Raw genomic sequence first — 17,974 nt, forward strand, 5'->3', positions numbered from 1 at the left:
CGTCCAATAGATAGTTCTGATTCCTGGATGAAACAGATAGTTAATCTAGCTGCGAACCGTACGGTGTACGGATAGATCACAAGTTTTCGAGGCTGAGTGTGAAGGGATACTGTAGTCAATGGATATTTACCTAATATGTTAGAAAGAATGGAGTATCGTGTCGCTGACCATCAGCAGCAAGTAAGACAACTGCAGGACACAGGTACCACCTCGTGTAGTAGCAATCGTACCAGTAAGCAACGTGACAAAATGGAGTGGGAACAGGGACCTTAAGTAGGCCCGTTTAATCATCTATACGAGCTTCCGTTGGTTTCCTTACATCGATTAAGGCGAATGCCAGTATGGGTTCTACGAAAACCACACGGGTGATGTTTTTCTCTACTACTGTTGTGTCCGACTGCCTATTGTGTCTATTTTGACCTCGACGTCGATGGGACGAAAAATCTTAGGCTTCGTCGATACTTTTTCCAGTAGTCATATTTCACGAATGTAATTCATGTTTAATTGATAGTGAGCTGAGTAGCGAAGTGTAAAGAATAAAGCTGGTTCTGAACGATTTATGGCATACAAAAAGTCGTTGCAACAGGAAGTCATAACCGGTTGGTTTCGTGAGGTGGAGGTTGTACCTGTGTGGGAAAAATGTAGCATAACTTGACAGAGGTTTTAAATTCTGATGAAAGGATCAACTTGCTAAAAACGAGCACATAAACATCATTACTGCATGTGGCTGTTTCCAAATTTGCTCCTGTTCTGCTTGTAAATTCGCGTGTATAGCGTCTCTTAACGTCTCATCGCGCATACCCAAGGCTGCACTAACAGCCGACTCGCTGGAGTACGCTGCTCAGTAGATTCCCAGGGATACGCGCGAATCAGTTGGCTGTTCCACAGGGCAGTGAGGACGAGGCAGTGTTGGAGATCTTCGCTGTGGTGTCACCGCCGGACACCAGACTTGCTAGTGGTAGCCTTTAAATCGGCCGCGGTCCGGTAGTATACGTCGGACCCGCGTGTCGCCACTGTCAGTGATTGCAGACCGAGCGCCGCCACACGGCAGGTCTAGAGAGACTTCCTAGCACTACCCCTGTTGTACAGCCGACTTTGCTAGCGATGGTTCACTGACAAATTACGCTCTCATTTGCCGAGACGATAGTTAGCATAGCCTTCAGCTACGTCATTGGCTACGACCTAGCAAGGCGCCATTATCAATTGCTATTTATCTTGTGATGCATGTACCGTCAGACCGATGTTCACCAATTATGGATTAAAGTTAAGTATTCCAGAAGCTACGTACTATTTTTGCTACTATAAAGACCTTGTCCTGTTCCAGACCTCACGCCATCCTGCGTGAGCTTAAACGCATGCCTTTCGGCTACCCGTCACTGTGGATTGGCTGTCTTGCCAGTCCACAACATTCGCTACAGCTGAAATTTGTGGAAACTGTTACTAATAACTACAAATATCCCGGGAAAAGTGACACAGCGTGTTTAGTATATTGATGTTCTTTATTCGTTTTTTCAGATGTTAACTGGTTGCCGCTGCTTCTTGATGCGAGAACATTTTGTGACCTCTAGCCGCAGGTTAGATTTAATATCAGACTCGCTGCCTCGCCTCTTGAGGGGAAGCAGGGGGTGGGGTGAGGGGTGGGGGGAATAAGTCATATTGTCACACAGTTGGCAACCAGTAATCGCCGTCACTATTCCTGAATTGTGTTGTTGATCAATAATGCTCGATAAAATCGCTGCACTTGTATTTTTAACATTTGATTCCACATATGAGCTTTGTAAGTGATCAAAAATCACAGAAGAATAGCGATAGAAGTTCTACGGATAGAAGAGGAAATACGGTACCTGTTTTAAAAGATGGTCATCGATAATGCCTCATTAGTTTTAGTAATTAACTGTACATGTCACTCGATAATGAAGAAAAAGCAGCCTTTTCATAAAACAAAATCACCCATGATTTAATTTGCTTTAGCAGAAAATATCGCCTAAACCGCAGAAATAGTTTAACAGTCAGAACAAAAACAATGTTTACTTTTGAGAAGTGTCACGGTCGTCTGTCATGTATTCGTTTCTCTGTTGACTGTGGGAGCCAAGTTTAATCTTTGGGTTCACTTTGGAATGAAATGAACGATGTGTAGAACGCAAAATGTTCACGGGACTGCCGAAGTAAGAACTCTACGTCTTCACAGAAATTGTAAGGATGATTTTTTTTCCGCATCGTTGGATGGCATACTTTATCATTTCCACAAGATAAAAAATGAACTGTATTAAGTTTCACCATACGTCACCAGTGACGTCAATGAGAAATAAAAAAGTAATAATTTTTTTCTTCGTTTATTATATCTGAATAGCAGCAGTAGTTCTATTTTTGCAATGATAGGTTTCAGCTCTTGTCTACAGCCAATTTCTTTATTTGTTGAGTTTTTTCAAAGAATAGAAGAATTAAAAACACGAGATAAAATGGAACTGTGATGATGTTATACATACGAAACGAAGAAAATGAAATGTTTAAAATTAATATCTATAACTTTTTTTTCATGTCTCCTTTAAGTGTTGGGACAGAAAAGCCTCGTAACGTAGCGGCGCATGCATTGTCAAGTTATGACAGAGAACTGAGTGTGGCTATAGAACACAGCTGGAACCATCAGTCTACTTTTTTTTTATTTTACCCAGCAGTAATAGTTGGTGGAAAAGCCTGTGACTGTAAAAACAGTGGTTCCGGTTATTATAAAATAACATTCCTGCTGCCAGCCACAATTTTCCTTTATTTGTTTCCTGCACGATGTGTTTTTCGAGTAATGTGGAATTTGTCGTTGACATATCCATTTTCAGCTGGTGCGTTATTGTTTTGATTTCCCTATAATTAATAGCGAATTTCGAAATAGCTTTTAGTTACGCATTTCTAATTGTTTTGTTTGTGCATAAGAATAATACAGAACCTCACACGTCGACAATATAACACATAAATCCCGTAATACACAGAAAGCACACTTGGGAATGCGTCGTGCCAGAAAGAAAAGAAAATGTAGGCTTGGAACTAGAAATGTTACTTCACAACACAAAAAAGTAATTCTAGAAATAACGGGAGTTTACCTCGTAAAGGAAGCAATAATAGTAATAACTATAATAATAATAATAATAATAATTCTGCGATCTTGGTGTTTCGAAATGGACAGCTACACTAGATTTAAGGAAAAAAAAAGTGCAACCATGTGGAACGTCAGAGAAGATTTTCCGAAGAGTTACATAAATCAGTGTAACCTATAGTGGTAGTGTTAACGGTACCGGTGCAAGAGAACCCGGCGCGGCGACGAATACGTCGCGAGTAGACGGTTCATATGACGCGATCAACTCGGCAATATTGTTCGGTAGCCTCGTCTCGCTTGCACTGAGCGTGTGCGTGTGAATGCGCCAACCAGCTGCTCGCCGAGTGACGGATGGGCCGAAACACACCACCGGCCGCATCTGGGACGCTGGGAAGCCGTTGGCGGCGGTGTGCGCGATAGCAGGTGGGCGCGCGCCTACCTGTGTTGTGCCCGCGTGCGGCTGCGGCTGAGGCTGGCTGTGGCTGCGCGTAGCTGCTGGCCGGCCAGAGAGCCGTGAACGCGATCGCGCTACTAGAGCCGCACTAGGAGGACCAGTAGTGCCGCGGCGCCAGCTAGCGAGTCTCCCCCAACCCCTCCTTCCCTTCCTCTAGCTACACGTGTCGCCCTGTAGCTCTAGCAGCGCCGCCTACTTCTCGCGTGACGATCGTGGTCCGTGGTAGTTTCTGCACCGCCCCTGTTACACAATTCTCGGACTCGGTGGTCAGCCGCACCATCACCACCACCACCACCACCACTCTGTTAGCCAAAGAGTTCACCGACTTGGCCGAAACTGTGCCTATCCGCGCTTAGAGCCTAGATTTTGCAGATAATTTCTCAGTATCGTTGCCAGGTGCGACCACACAAGATTCTGTAATTAACTTTTATGACTTCCCCCCATGCATCCCTCAATTCTTTTTCCGTGAATTCTTTTTCTTAGATAAATTTTTCTTGAATATCTCGAGGCAGTGCAAAAAAGGGGTCGCGTAACATAATGATCTTTTCAGCTCCTAATGATTTTTCTTAACGTAGGCCTAAATTTCAGTCGCCAGTGCCGCCATCTAGCGGGAAATGGCCTAGAAACTACTGCTCCTGTAACGTCAGCAGTGGATGCAAAAGTTACTCCTGGTACAACTAATCGTCTATAATTCAAAAAGTGTCGTGTTGATTATTATACCTAAACAAATACCTAATTTAAGTCTCAATTACAGTTAGTCACCCGAAGTGGATATAATGAATTCTCATTCTTTATTCACACCATTTCATTACTGTTTCCTTCACAGTCTGGTTCTTGGAGTCCACATCACATCTGTCAATTCTTTATTTGTACGTGTTTCCCCTAGAAATTTGGGAGGAATTTATCTGGTCTCTTTCTTCATCTTTTTGACTCATTACATGTTTGCTCCTTCCGTATAACATCTTCTGGGTGAGACTTGATGGAAGTCTGTACATGTCACCATAAATGTACGTCCTCTTTTACGATGTCCGCCGGGAAATGAGATAATTTTATACTGATTTCCATAATTTTAGACGATAGCCGTATTACGTTCTGTTTCTGGCGCGAATCTTTCTCACAGTGTTCTGCTCCTTTGTGAAAATGCTTTCGCATGGCCTTTCATGCGAAGTCTGGGAGTTTCGCTGGGAGACAGAACTTTCGGTTTCATAAACGTGTTGTAATGCTTGGTTTCTGTGTATATGTGGAGAGACATATTTTGTTGTGGAAGTCTTGAGTTTTTCCGCACACCCTCTCGAGTTACTGTAAACGATTTGTTTCTGCTATTTTTGGTCAGGCAGTTGGTTCAGTGATATTGCCTAATTCCTCGGTTTGCCCATAGTTTGTCGACAGTTTTTGGATTTCCGGTTTGACCACACGAATAGAATTTTTTGAACTAAATAAGTGAGCCAATTTTTCAGCGTGTTCTTTGAGAGGTACTGTCCGTTTGATCGCAGTGGACTCATCGTTTGCGAACGCAAGTAATATAGAAGATTGATCCGTGTCACATTATCGATAACGCTGTTATGATCGAGCTGTTCCCAAAGACTTGAACTATCCTGTGCTTTTCTATAATCCCTGAACAGAGTAGTTATAGAATGAGACACAGACGGGCGGTCTTTAAGAAGTGAAGCTCTGGAAGTAACTATGGACACTTTAGTGGGTAGCGTAGCTGCTTCTGGATCACGGGGTACCGGGTTCGATTCCCAGCCGGGTTGGGGATTTTCTCTGCCCGGGGACTGGGTGTTTGTGTTGTCCTCATCATTTCATCAGCATCATTATCATTCCTGATAGTGGCTGGAATCGGCTCCGTAAAAAATTGGATTGTCAAAAAATTGGCACTTCGTACGGGCGCTGATGAGCACGCAGTCGAGCCCCCACAAACCAAACATCATTATGGACACTTGACATAGAGCGTGTCGCTGCGAGACTAGCCGCCGTTTGCACACAGAGAGCAGTGTATGAGCTCTGCGACTGAAGGCGAGGAGGCCAGTATTGTGTCGGGAGCTGGGACCTTTGGTATGCGCCCAACTAGAAGAAAACTTTAGTAGTTTCTCATGTAGGCAGTATGGTCAAATCTTAGTGCACCATGTAAGTTATCAAATGAATTCATTGAAAGATAAGAAGACTACCAGTCATGTGCTACAGCACGGGCTAATTGTTCAGCAATGTTGTATTTATGCTGCTAAGTGTCAAATAAACCAGTAACCATACAGTAAGGTCCACTTCCAAAAATCAGTGTCTCTTCGGAATCATGTTAGCTGTTAGTATGGTTATATAAAAATAAAATTTTCATGTAAAGTCGAAGGAAAATATATTACGAAGTGTACCGTTGAAACTTATTATTATTGTAAACGAATAGATACTGTCGTATAATTATGTTTCAGCAATATGGCGTGTTGAGAGAATCCTATTATTGGCGACTGAAAGAAGGATATTTTGGTATACGAGCTTCCAGTAAAATTGGGGGTATTGAAGGCACTGTTGGTGAAATGCTGCGCCGGTTCCAGGGTGCAGCTGACAGCTACGTATACGTTGCGCCGGAACGAATGTGGTACTTTACAAGAGCTCAGCGGTATGCTAGGTTTTTCAGAATCGTGTGCACGTTCTCGTATGCAGGTCATAAGAGCTCAGGTTCAGCTTTTTCACTGTGGAAATTAGATTAACGATTTGAAAACAATCAAATAAGAAGCAGAAAAGAAAGATTAAAGTATCTCAATTGTGGATGGGTACTGCGACTGTGATCTAAATTTATGTGGTAACAAATAAGCAACGAGTTTCTAGTTTTCTGATATGATTTATTCCACCATAACATGTTTTCGGGCCACTGCTGGCTCATCATCAGATGGAGGTGTTACGAAAATATTTAAAACCAAGTGCAGCTAAGTACTGTTTTCACTTGATAATGGACGGTATAGGAAGAGATTTGATATGGATACCACAAGGCAGTGCACTCACCAGCACTGCATCTAGCTGCGCTTGATCCACAGCGTAATGTTCTTGTTAACCTCCATCTGATGAGCATGCAGTGGCTCAAAGACATGTTTATGGTTGAACAAGTCGTATCAAAAAACTAAAAAAAGCGACTAGTTGCATGTTTATTACCAGGTAAATCGCAAAGAAAAATAAAATTCAGAGATTAATGAGTGTGACTGTCTATTATGCTAAACTGGCTACACCATTAGAAGGTAGACGTGAAGCACAGGGAGTCAATTTGCATTTCCAAAAGGAAGAAGGCAGGGAACCATTATATTGTTTTCCGTCATATCAGTTTCCCAGACTTCCGAATCACTTTCCACCAATGTTATAAGAAACAAGAATAGCAACGGAAAAATAGATTACGATATCACTGGGGAAGTGGTGGAAGTTGCAAAATCTCCTTCTGTGTGACCTGCGTTTGCCGACAGGGATACAAAAATTGTTGCTACTTAGTGAGTGAAGAATAATTCCATAATTTTGAAAATCAGATAAACTCACAATCTCAGGATGGTTCTCGATGGAATCGCTAGTAGCAGCACACAAAAGGGGTTTACATTGGCGAGAGAGCTACGAAAGGCTTATTTCCTAGCGACATATTTCATGATTATGGCTAGTTTCACGAACTAGAAAAAAATACCCGTCTCTCTTTAGACCGGTATGCAGAAGGCAGAGGGTTTCTCTGATGAACTGACCTGGAGAAAACTATTGTTCCTTTTATGTTTTGACCACGAACCGGGAAGTTAAAGACTGCAAGCTCTTGAAAAAGTTGAGACTTATACTAAATTTTTACGTATAGCGCAAGTGGCTGTATTGACAGTCCAAATCAACCAGGAATGAATCTGTTTTCACTTACCCCCTTTTACAGCCTCCATGAAAAGCTAAACTCCTTCGTCTTGTCTACAGTAAAACGCGCCACAGGACAATGATTTTGTGTACACCGATTTCTTCACTTGAATGATGTTATTAAATACTGAACGAACATATTCCCATCTGCCCAGACTCTGCTCAACGCTAAAAAAGAAAAGATACCAGAACGTGACAAAATATCAACATTAACATACCTACTGTGTTTCCACAGTAATCATAAAATACCACCTGGCACCGAAATTACTAACTGTAACTCTTCACTGCCCCCTTGACAATGCATTCACACTCACACGACTGAGTCATGATTCACTTCAGAAGAAGTTTGTTACATACAGTCTTTCATTTGTGCCATAGTAATCTCGGGTATTTTAAAACTTTAGTATTCATTTCCTATGTTGCTTTAACGTTCAGTGACGTTGTACATGGGCTTTCACAAACTGGTTATTTTACAGTAATATGAATTGGCCTTTTGTTCCATTCTTTCACTATAACAACACACAAAAAATCATTCAAACTCAACTAATCACATTGTATAACTTATCTCTTACCACATTAGCTTCGTTACAGCTTGATTTCATCTTGCTAAGTATTTTATACTTACTTATTTTAATCATACAGTAAAAGTAACCTTTTTTCAATGAAACAGCTCCTTGCACCTGAAACGGAAACGAAATAAAACAAAACAAAAAAATCCAATTTGAAAAAATATGTAAAAATGTACCAACCGGTTGCATGGGTTTTCTATAAACCTTGACCAGGTTTCGTCACCTCCAAGGGTGACTTCATCAGATGGTAAGGTAATTACCTAAAATGAATATGTCAGATTAAATATCTTGTCTAATAAAAGTTATATTAATGTAAACGAGTGTAAAACAGATAGTACTTACATAAAGAACATATCGTCAAAGATGTACAGTGATTTAAGAGCTGAGTTGCTCAAGTCATGCATTAAAATATAAGACATCATGTTCTTCAAAAAGTCAAACATTAAAGCATAAGTAACACCGGTGTGGTGTCAGGAGACTGATTGTGTGGCAACTAGTCACACATCCCAGTAAACGTAATGTAGGGCGCGCCACAGGCGGGCCACTAGTAACGTGAGCAAAACAATTTTGTATATTACACATTTTCTGAAGTAAATCATACGTATAGCCAATATAGCTTTTAACGAAAATAAATTTTACAAATTATTGAGTAACGTTTGTAAATGAGCTTCAAACGGGATAAAACAGTACAAAGTTCGCTACGTTTTACGTAGCACAGGTAGAAACAGAGTTAAATACGACTGGAATTACATAGGTTATGAAGAACATCAGTTCAGTATATGACACAAAATTTGAAAAGAATGCTTGCATAACTAGGGCACAGAAGTCATCTGGTGTGTTAGTAATGAGCGTAACGTAACAGAGATAAAATAATGTTTCTGAAAAGGAGAGAACCTGGATTATAAGTATCATAAAACTGAGAGCACTGGTTTAAAAGCATTAAAGAAGTTTCTATTTTTCAACTGTACTAGTTCATTCAACATGTCATCTTTATTTGGTGGGTGCCTGAAAATTTCAAGTTCTTCCAAGACATCAAGTTTTCTCCCATTCTTTTGTCTATGCACAATTGTCATTTCGTTTAATTCTTTGGGGTTATGCCCTGTTATGAAAAGATGTTCTGCAAATGTTGAATTGTGCACATTAGTGCCTTTTTTGCCTAAAAGATGTTCTTTGTATCTTACGTTGAAAGCTTTGCCTATCTGTCCAATATAAAATGCTGGACATGTATTACAGGAAATTTTATATACCCCTGACCACGTAAAGGTTCGTTTGAAGCTTTTACATTATGAATTAAATTTTTTTTGTAAATTATTATGTTTGGAGAAAGCAACCTTGCAGCCGTATTTTTTAGTTAACAGACGCTGAATCCTATACGATATGTTACCTAAAAAGGGTATTGAGATGTACTTTTTATCATTATTATTAGTTTGACCAGTACCTAAAGTGGTGACTCTTTCTTTAGGTTTTTCTTTAAGGATGTTTTTCACTAGTGAGGGTTCATAGCCGTTATTAGATGCTATTGTCTTAATTACATCAATTTCTTTCTGCAGTTTTTCTGGTGATAAGGGAGTAACGACGGCACGGTGAATTGCTGAATGAAAGAAAGCTTTCTTATGAGATTGAGGGTGTGTCGAGTCTGCAGGTACGGTATGATCAGTACTCGTGGGCTTTCGAAAAATGTCAAAAATTATTTAATTCTCTACTATCGCCAACTTCAGATCTAGGAAATTTAATTCGCGGCGTTCATTTTGTAACTCACACGTTAAACTAATTTTTTCGTGGAGGTTATTTAACAAATTGAACAGTTGATCTACTCCTTCATTAGCGCCATTGTGTATAATCAAAATGTCATCTTCGTATCGCGAATAGGATAAAATACCTAATTCTGTAGAATTCCGAAGAATTTGTTCTTCGAGCGAATTGATGAAAATGTCAGCTAAAATTTCCGCTAGCGGATTACCCATTGATAGGCCGTCAAGTTGTTTATACAGTTTGCCATTAAACTCGAAGTAGTTATATTTTACTACCAATGACAACAAACGTATGAGATCAGTAATCTGTTCGTCTGTTACATCTTTTTATAGGTACGTACGCTATTCTCCACAATTTCTACTGTATACAGGACCGGTACATTAGTGTAAAGGTTAGTAATGTCGAACGATATTAACTTCGTCTCCTGATTACATTCCAATTTTTTTATTTTATTAATCAGTGATTGGCTATTCGTTATTGAATAATTATTCTGAAATACGTATGATTTTTTAATCTTGTCGTGAAGGAACCTGGCTAAATCGTGATATCAGCTACTAATACTGTTTACTATTGGACGGATAGGGTGGTTTATTTTATGTACATTGAATTGAGAACGAAGTTTGGGAGTCTGGGGGTTCATGTTTATCAGCTGTTTCTTTCGAAAGAGCTTTAGCAAATGTTTAGCCTCATTTACAGCACATCTAATTTCTTTTTGTAGACAGGGAGTAGGGTCCTCCTCTATTTCAGATACATTATTAGCCTCGAAAAATTCTAAGGTTTTGCAGATATATTCATTCTTGCTAGGGACAATTACAGCACTGCCTTTGTCAGATTTAGTAACTGAGGCGTTATTGTGCTTTAACTTTGCATTGATACTTTTGATTAATTTAACATCTGAATTTTTAGAGGGCTGACAAGAAAAATTGTTTTTACTGAAAATATTAAAAACATTGTGAGCTACTCTGACTTGTTGAGCACTTCCCATTTTTATGTTATCTAGTCCAATATTAAGATCTATAACTAGGTTTTCAATTTTCGTTAAAAGCTATATTGGCTATACGTATTGAAACGTCCCCTTTGAACAATTTATACAGGACTGTGCTTAACCTGACACACAATATTTTTAGCGCAACGCAATCTGACTTTCAAAATTCCCTACAAAACAATGGCCCTGACTAACATTTAACTATACCTTTCACAAATCACTTACCTCACAAAAATCTTCGCTGCTCAAGCTACTGCAATACAGCGAGCGCCACTACTGCCAGCTAAATAAAAGATTCAAACTACTGAAGGCACTAACTACTGATAGGGATAGTTAGCAAATGAAAGATATTAATAGAGAACAAACAATGTATTTACCTTAATATCATCACAAGTCATAATATATATATCAGTTCATGACAAATTGCAAACCTCCGCCATCTCTCTCCCCACATCCACCACTGCTGGCGGCTCACCTCCAACTGCGCAACGCTACGCGCTGTTCACATCCAGCTGCCGCTGCCCAACACTACAATGGCAGACAACAATGCAAACTAGCCACAGACTGCACACAGCACAGCCAGTGATTTTCATATTGAGCGCTACGTAACGTTGCCAATAAGAAAACATAAACAGCCTACTTGTAACATTGCCAATAAGAAAACATAAACAGCCTACTTACATAGAGAAAACATAAACAGCCTACTTACATACAGAAAACATAAACAGCCTACTTACATAGCCCCCATGCTCCCCACAAAAAATTTTTACAAATGGTGTTGGGCACTGGCCAATACAGATTTGACAAAAATTTTTCACAATTACAGTAACAAAGATATAAAATGCACACACTTATTGATACAATGTTGGTCAAAAGCTAAAATTTTCTCACAGTCTATAAAGACAGTCTTGATCATTCATCACAGTGAAACTACCGTTTCTTTTCTCAAAGTCTGAGCAGTAAAAGACAATGCACACAGAAGTAGTGGATTTCCATGCAGTCTTGAAGAAGTAGTGTTTTCCTTCCAACGGAAAGACAGTGTTGACTCTTGACATGCTGACAGGTAATGGGCCACAACAGAGCAAACCCACAGCAGAGTTCATTCGACGTTTTGAAGAATATTGTTAGGTAGGTCATCACAGAGCAGACCCACTGGAGTCCTGGTAGAGATTATGGTATTGGTGGGCCACCAGAGGTGCAGACCCACTGCAGTCCTTGTAGAAATAATGGCATGGTGGGTCATCATAGATGCAGACCCACTGTAGTCCTTGTAGAGATAATGGTATTGGTGGGCCACCAGAGGTGCAGACCCACTGTAGTCCTGGTAGAGACGGCCAGCAGCCATCCGTTGCGACTGTGCAGGTGCACAATCACCATCGAAGATTCTTGCAGAGAATATAGCAAGTCCATAAACCACCACTTGTGCACTCAGAAAGTTTTTCTTTTAATTGTCCTTAGAACCAGCAATGCTGTTATCCAGTCCCTTGCTGAATTACCAACACACGTGCAAACACTAACAGTCCCTACTTCTCATATATTGTCCACATACTATGACCAACAGAAACGTGTGCAGTGAAATGGAACTGACAAGTTACTTAATTTGATGAACTGGTGTCAATTACAATATTATAACATAAGAATACAATAACAAAGGTACAAAATACATCATTAAAAACATAATAATACAGATAACATTTGTAGTAATAGGGGCTTTACAAAAGAATAGAAATAAACATATACATCAGTGGAATTATGACATGAGTACATACATAGTTCGCCATATGAAACGTCCCCTTTGAACAATTTATACAGGACTGTGCTTAACCTGACACACAATATTTTTAGCGCAACGCAATCTGACTTTCAAAATTCCCTACAAAACAATGGCCCTGACTAACATTTAACTATACCTTTCACAAATCACTTACCTCACAAAAATCTTCGCTGCTCAAGCTACTGCAATACAGCGAGCGCCACTACTGCCAGCTAAATAAAAGATTCAAACTACTGAAGGCACTAACTACTGATAGGGATAGTTAGCAAATGAAAGATATTAATAGAGAACAAACAATGTATTTACCTTAATATCATCACAAGTCATAATATATATATCAGTTCATGACAAATTGCAAACCTCCGCCATCTCTCTCCCCACATCCACCACTGCTGGCGGCTCACCTCCAACTGCGCAACGCTACGCGCTGTTCACATCCAGCTGCCGCTGCCCAACACTACAATGGCAGACAACAATGCAAACTAGCCACAGACTGCACACAGCACAGCCAGTGATTTTCATATTGAGCGCTACGTAACGTTGCCAATAAGAAAACATAAACAGCCTACTTGTAACATTGCCAATAAGAAAACATAAACAGCCTACTTACATAGAGAAAACATAAACAGCCTACTTACATACAGAAAACATAAACAGCCTACTTACAGTATGATTCACTTCAGAAAATGTGTAATATACAAAATTATTTCGCTCAGGCTACTAGGGCCCGCTTGTGGCGCGCCCTACATTCCGTTTACTTGGATGTGTGACTAGTTGCCACACAGTCAGTCTCCTGACACCACACCAGTGTTACTTATGCTTTAATGTTTGACTTTTTGAAGAGCATTATGTCTCATATTTTAATGAATGACTTGAGCAACTCAGCTCTTAAATCATTGTACATCTTTGACGATATGTTCTTCATGTGAGTACTATTTGTTTTACACTCGTTTACATTAACATAACTCTTATTAGATAGGATATTTAATCTGACATATTCATTTTAGTTCAGATCCTGGAACGCCATGCTCTTCGCCTCGCCTATCGCATCCGTCTCCCCCCCCCTCCCCCCCCCCCGCCCCACGCAGATCCTGTATGACATAATTCCCTTCCCCCACCTCCTCCTTTTTCTTGAAAGGATACGGATCCTGTATACCTCCCATAAACTCGATCCTCCTCACCCGCTTGTCTCACCCATCCTCTCCCACCCCCGTCTGCTGCTGCGCCTGTATTCCCACGTCCCACCCGGTCTCCATCTCTCCACACTCCTTACCCTCTCCCAAGGTGGCTTCTGCCAGCTCTCCCTCCCTGATGATGTCCTCCTCCCCTCCATCTACCCCTCCTATGAACTTTGATCCTCCCCTCCCACTTCCTGTGTCTTCTCTCTCCTTTTCCCCCATCCCCCCCTCCTCCACCCCTCTTCCCCTGGGCTTCCCCTCCCCCTTCCTCCCTTCCTCCCTCCCCACGTATCTCCCCTGCCCTTGGCATCTCTGCTCTCCCCTCTCCCTCTCCCAGCCCCCTTCTCTCTTGGCAGGTCCCTGAACTCGTACACACTCAGTGGACATTCGCACGCCGGATATCATCGCCATCAGTGTCTAGTGGGTGTGCCTTCGTTTTGTGTTTAGTGTTCTTTCGCCCCACTGTTCACCTGTGCCGTCGCAGTCGTCTGTGTTTTGTGCGCCGTGTCCTCAGGTTTTAGTGTTTTTTTCTTGTCCAGCGTGACCGGCTCCGTGTATATTGTTTTTCAGTGTCTACAGTTTATTCACCGCCATTTGTCTTGTATCATCTGTACCTCCATTATGTTTTATATTGTATCACTCTCGGCTGTAGAGCAGCGTATTATGCTGCTGACAGCCCACCTTTGTACAAGGTGTTTATAATAACAATGAAGAAAAAAAATATTCATTTTAGGTAATTACCTTACCTTCTGATGAAGTCACCCTTGCAGGTGACGAAACCTGGTCAAGGTATATAGAAAACCTATGCAACCAGTTGGGAGATTTTTACATATTTTTCAAATTTTTGTATACAGTTGCTGCAAACGTCAGCTATGTTCAAAGTTGTAAAAAAATCCAAGATTCGTACGTAGATATATGTTCTCTTCTGATGACTTCTTGGATGTTAAAGTCGTAGGGTAAATGACGAATGGTTTGGGTAACTGGACTGCCGTTTGATCCATCTGCGACAAGGTCTTCAGTGCGTAGCGTTTTTGGAACCCGAGACACCGCATGGTAACCGATTTTTTTGATGAACGTCCACCTTTCTCATATGATAGTTCACGTGAAACAAATTAAATAAGTGTATTTTATGTAGTATAAGATGTTATCGAATTTGTTTCATATGAACTCTTTTCTCGGATCGCTAGGCAACAATTCAAGCAAATCGTATTAATTGAGTTTATTACAGTTAAGTTGAATTGACAATACTTAACTTTGCGTGTTCACAAAGGTGTGTCGCAAACAAATAGCGACACGCAAAAAATCGTTGTCCTTCGGTATATACAATGTCACTTCAAGCAAAGCAATCCAATTCACAAGTCACTCCTGCAGCGTTCATAGGTCGGCTCGACTTCAACTCGGGCCACGGCCAGGCGGCGCGGCGCTTGTATTCTCTTCGTGTAGAGGCCGCTCCTAGAGAGGGGTTCGCCAGTGTACTAAACACCGAAATCTGGAGAATGTCGACTTTCACCGGTGAATGTCAATATTCACATAGTCGCTTAGTGCATGTCCGAAATATTTGCTGAATACCCTTATTTCTGACTTACACCGGCAAATGTTGACATTCATCATGCACTAATGGTGAATGTTGAAGATGGTGGAGATTTATATTTTTCTTCTCCGTAATTCAGTCGCTATAAAACGTCACAGGGGTGACATAACTTTTTCTCCTCTTTTTCTGAAAGGAATGACCAAGAATTTAAAATACATAGTACATTCTACACGAGAAAAGAAAATAATAGTTATAAAAAAATTACTTACGTATGTGATTCAAATCTTATTTATTGCAACAACTTAAACTATTATGACACTTTGAATTGCACAACAGTCTCTTGTTTTTACAACTGCATTTGTTTGTGGAACACTTTCTTTTGCAACGACAGCGTGGATAGCCTTGTCCCCCGGTTCTCGAATTAGCTGCAGTGGCTTCTCTCAGCAACATTTCTTGAAAAGAAATCTTATCTATGGAAAGTAACTTTCCTTTACAAATTACGAACTGATTACGTGTTTAAAGTTGCTTGAGGGTACCATTTTTATTCGCCAGTTTATAGAAGTCGGAGTCTTTTATTCCTACAACAACCGCTAACACATTTCGGCTATCTGTACGACCACGGTCGACATCAGAGACTTGTATTCGTACACTATCAACAATATGAGCAGGAGGAAATTGTTTTTGTGACGTTTGTAACATCTTTGTTGCTTGCCAGAGAAGATTTTCTTTCGCGGCCGCTCTTTTTGTGGAAATCAACTCGTGTTTTTCAGACAGAATTTGGTGTGAAGACGTTCTAGGTTGTAGATCCTCTTCAATATTTTTCTTTGGAATATGATTTTCGGTATGACCACCGTTCCATTTTTTTTGTCAGCATTAACAGTTTCTTCAAGCTGTTCTTCGCTATCAAAATTATTGGCAATTTTTTCGAGTTGTTCCTCAATTTCAATATTTGCGATTTGTTCGCCAGGCAAAAAAAGACGATGCTATGCCACTTTTTACTTTAACGCCAAACATGGCTTTATAAGGACTTTGGCGTATTCCTTCGTGGAAACTAGTGTTCTTGGCAAATTGAACAAAGGATAAACCATCTGACCATTTATTTGTATCGTTATCGTTCATCCATGCAGTTAGCATATTCTGACCCTTTCAACTGAACCTTGTGTTTGACTGTGACGAGGCATTCCATGAACTATTTTAACATCTTTCTACATAGCGCATATTTCGGATATGACTTGACTACTAAATTCTCTACCATTATCTGGTTCCAATATTGCTAGTGCACCAAATGTTGAAAATATTGAAAGAACGTGATGCGCTACTTCTTCAGCTCTTTTTGTTTTCAAAGGTCGTAGCTGGACAAACTTAGTTAAATGATCTTGATACACCATTATGAACTTATATTCGCCATCTCTGTTCGACTGCAGATGTACCAGATCAACTTGACCTCTTTAGTTTAATTCAGAACAAACCATTGGCTTCACAACAATACCTTTCTTAGGTGCACTGAGTTTCATTTGACACTGTTTGCATAAATTTAAATACAACATTACAACTTCATATGTAATATTTTTGTATTTAACTTGCAACTGTTTAAGCATACGTTTTATTCCTCCATAGCCTATTCTGATGCGAGTTTCATATAGTATACTGTACAATTCTTCATTGGTAACATAATACTGTATGTTCGTTTCCCCTGGTTTTAATGGTACGATTAACTTTCCTTCATCATTAATTTTTAAAACCTCAAAACGTTTTAATCGTCTGTAATCCAAAGTGTGTTGCATTTAATTTTAGCAGAAACCACTTCAAAAAGTATTTTAGAATACTTTTCTTGAGAAAAATAAAAATAATTGTCTTCTCGTTTACGCGCAATTAATGCATTGAACTTTTCAAGAAAAAGATCACGACTTACTGCAGTATCCATTTAGTATAAATTAGGGCATCGGAAAAAAATTAAGAAAGCGTTGCTCGCGTTATTAAAGCTTGCATAAGACTGACAAAGCTGATTGACTCCGAATAGAACAAAGGATTTGGCGGGAGAGAGTAAGTCGCTTGTTTTTTGACTTCTGTTTTGGACCTCCACCAGAGCATATCAGTGATTGTCGACACACACCGGAGAGGCTCCGAATGTACAACAATGTAATGAAATATTCGATATTTCACCGACGTATTTGGTAGCCGGCCTGAGTGGCCGAGCGGTTCTAGGCGCTATAGTCTGGAACCGCGAGACCGCTACGGTCGCAGGTTCGAATCCTGCCTCGGGCATCGATGTGTGTGATGTCCTTAGGTTAGTTAGGTTTAAGTAGTTCTAAGTTCTAGGGGACTGATGATCTCAGAAGTTGAGTCCCATAGTGCTCAGAGCCATTTTCGTATTTGGTATCTGTTTACATTCACCGATGAAAGTCGACATTCTCCAATTTCGGTCATTCACGGTAATAATATATATATATATATATATATATATATATATATATATATATATATATGTGTGTGTGTGTGTGTGTGTGTGTGTGTGTGTGTGTGTGTTTGTGTGTATACTACGCTCACCTTTGTTCCTTTATTATATCGTCGTTCCATTCTCGATAATCTTAGGTTTAGGGTGTCTCGAGATTTCTCCTTTTGTGTTAACTCATGAAGTTTTAGTGAGAATACATTCATTCCTTTTTCCACAAATTTCCTCAGTTCGCTTCCTATTTTTAAATATACGTTGTGCTTACGTCCGTTGGGCGGCAAGAACGTTCGCGCTTATATGAGTGCATTACGCAGTACGGTACCACAGCGCGTCAAG

The 17,974-nt window shown here is 40.3% G+C and overlaps 1 non-coding gene across 1 annotated transcript; it reads left to right on the forward strand.

The window, feature by feature from the left end:
- Nucleotides 1–17,367: 17,367 nt before the first annotated feature.
- Nucleotides 17,368–17,451, forward strand: Trnas-gga. Its single transcript is given in 2 exon segments — nt 17,368–17,407; nt 17,417–17,451. It is a non-coding gene; the product is annotated as a tRNA-Ser (tRNA).
- Nucleotides 17,452–17,974: the final 523 nt, after the last annotated feature.

Source organism: Schistocerca piceifrons, chromosome 7 (genome assembly GCF_021461385.2).
Source record: "Schistocerca piceifrons isolate TAMUIC-IGC-003096 chromosome 7, iqSchPice1.1, whole genome shotgun sequence".
In the NCBI taxonomy this organism is placed as follows: Eukaryota; Metazoa; Arthropoda; class Insecta; order Orthoptera; family Acrididae; genus Schistocerca; species Schistocerca piceifrons.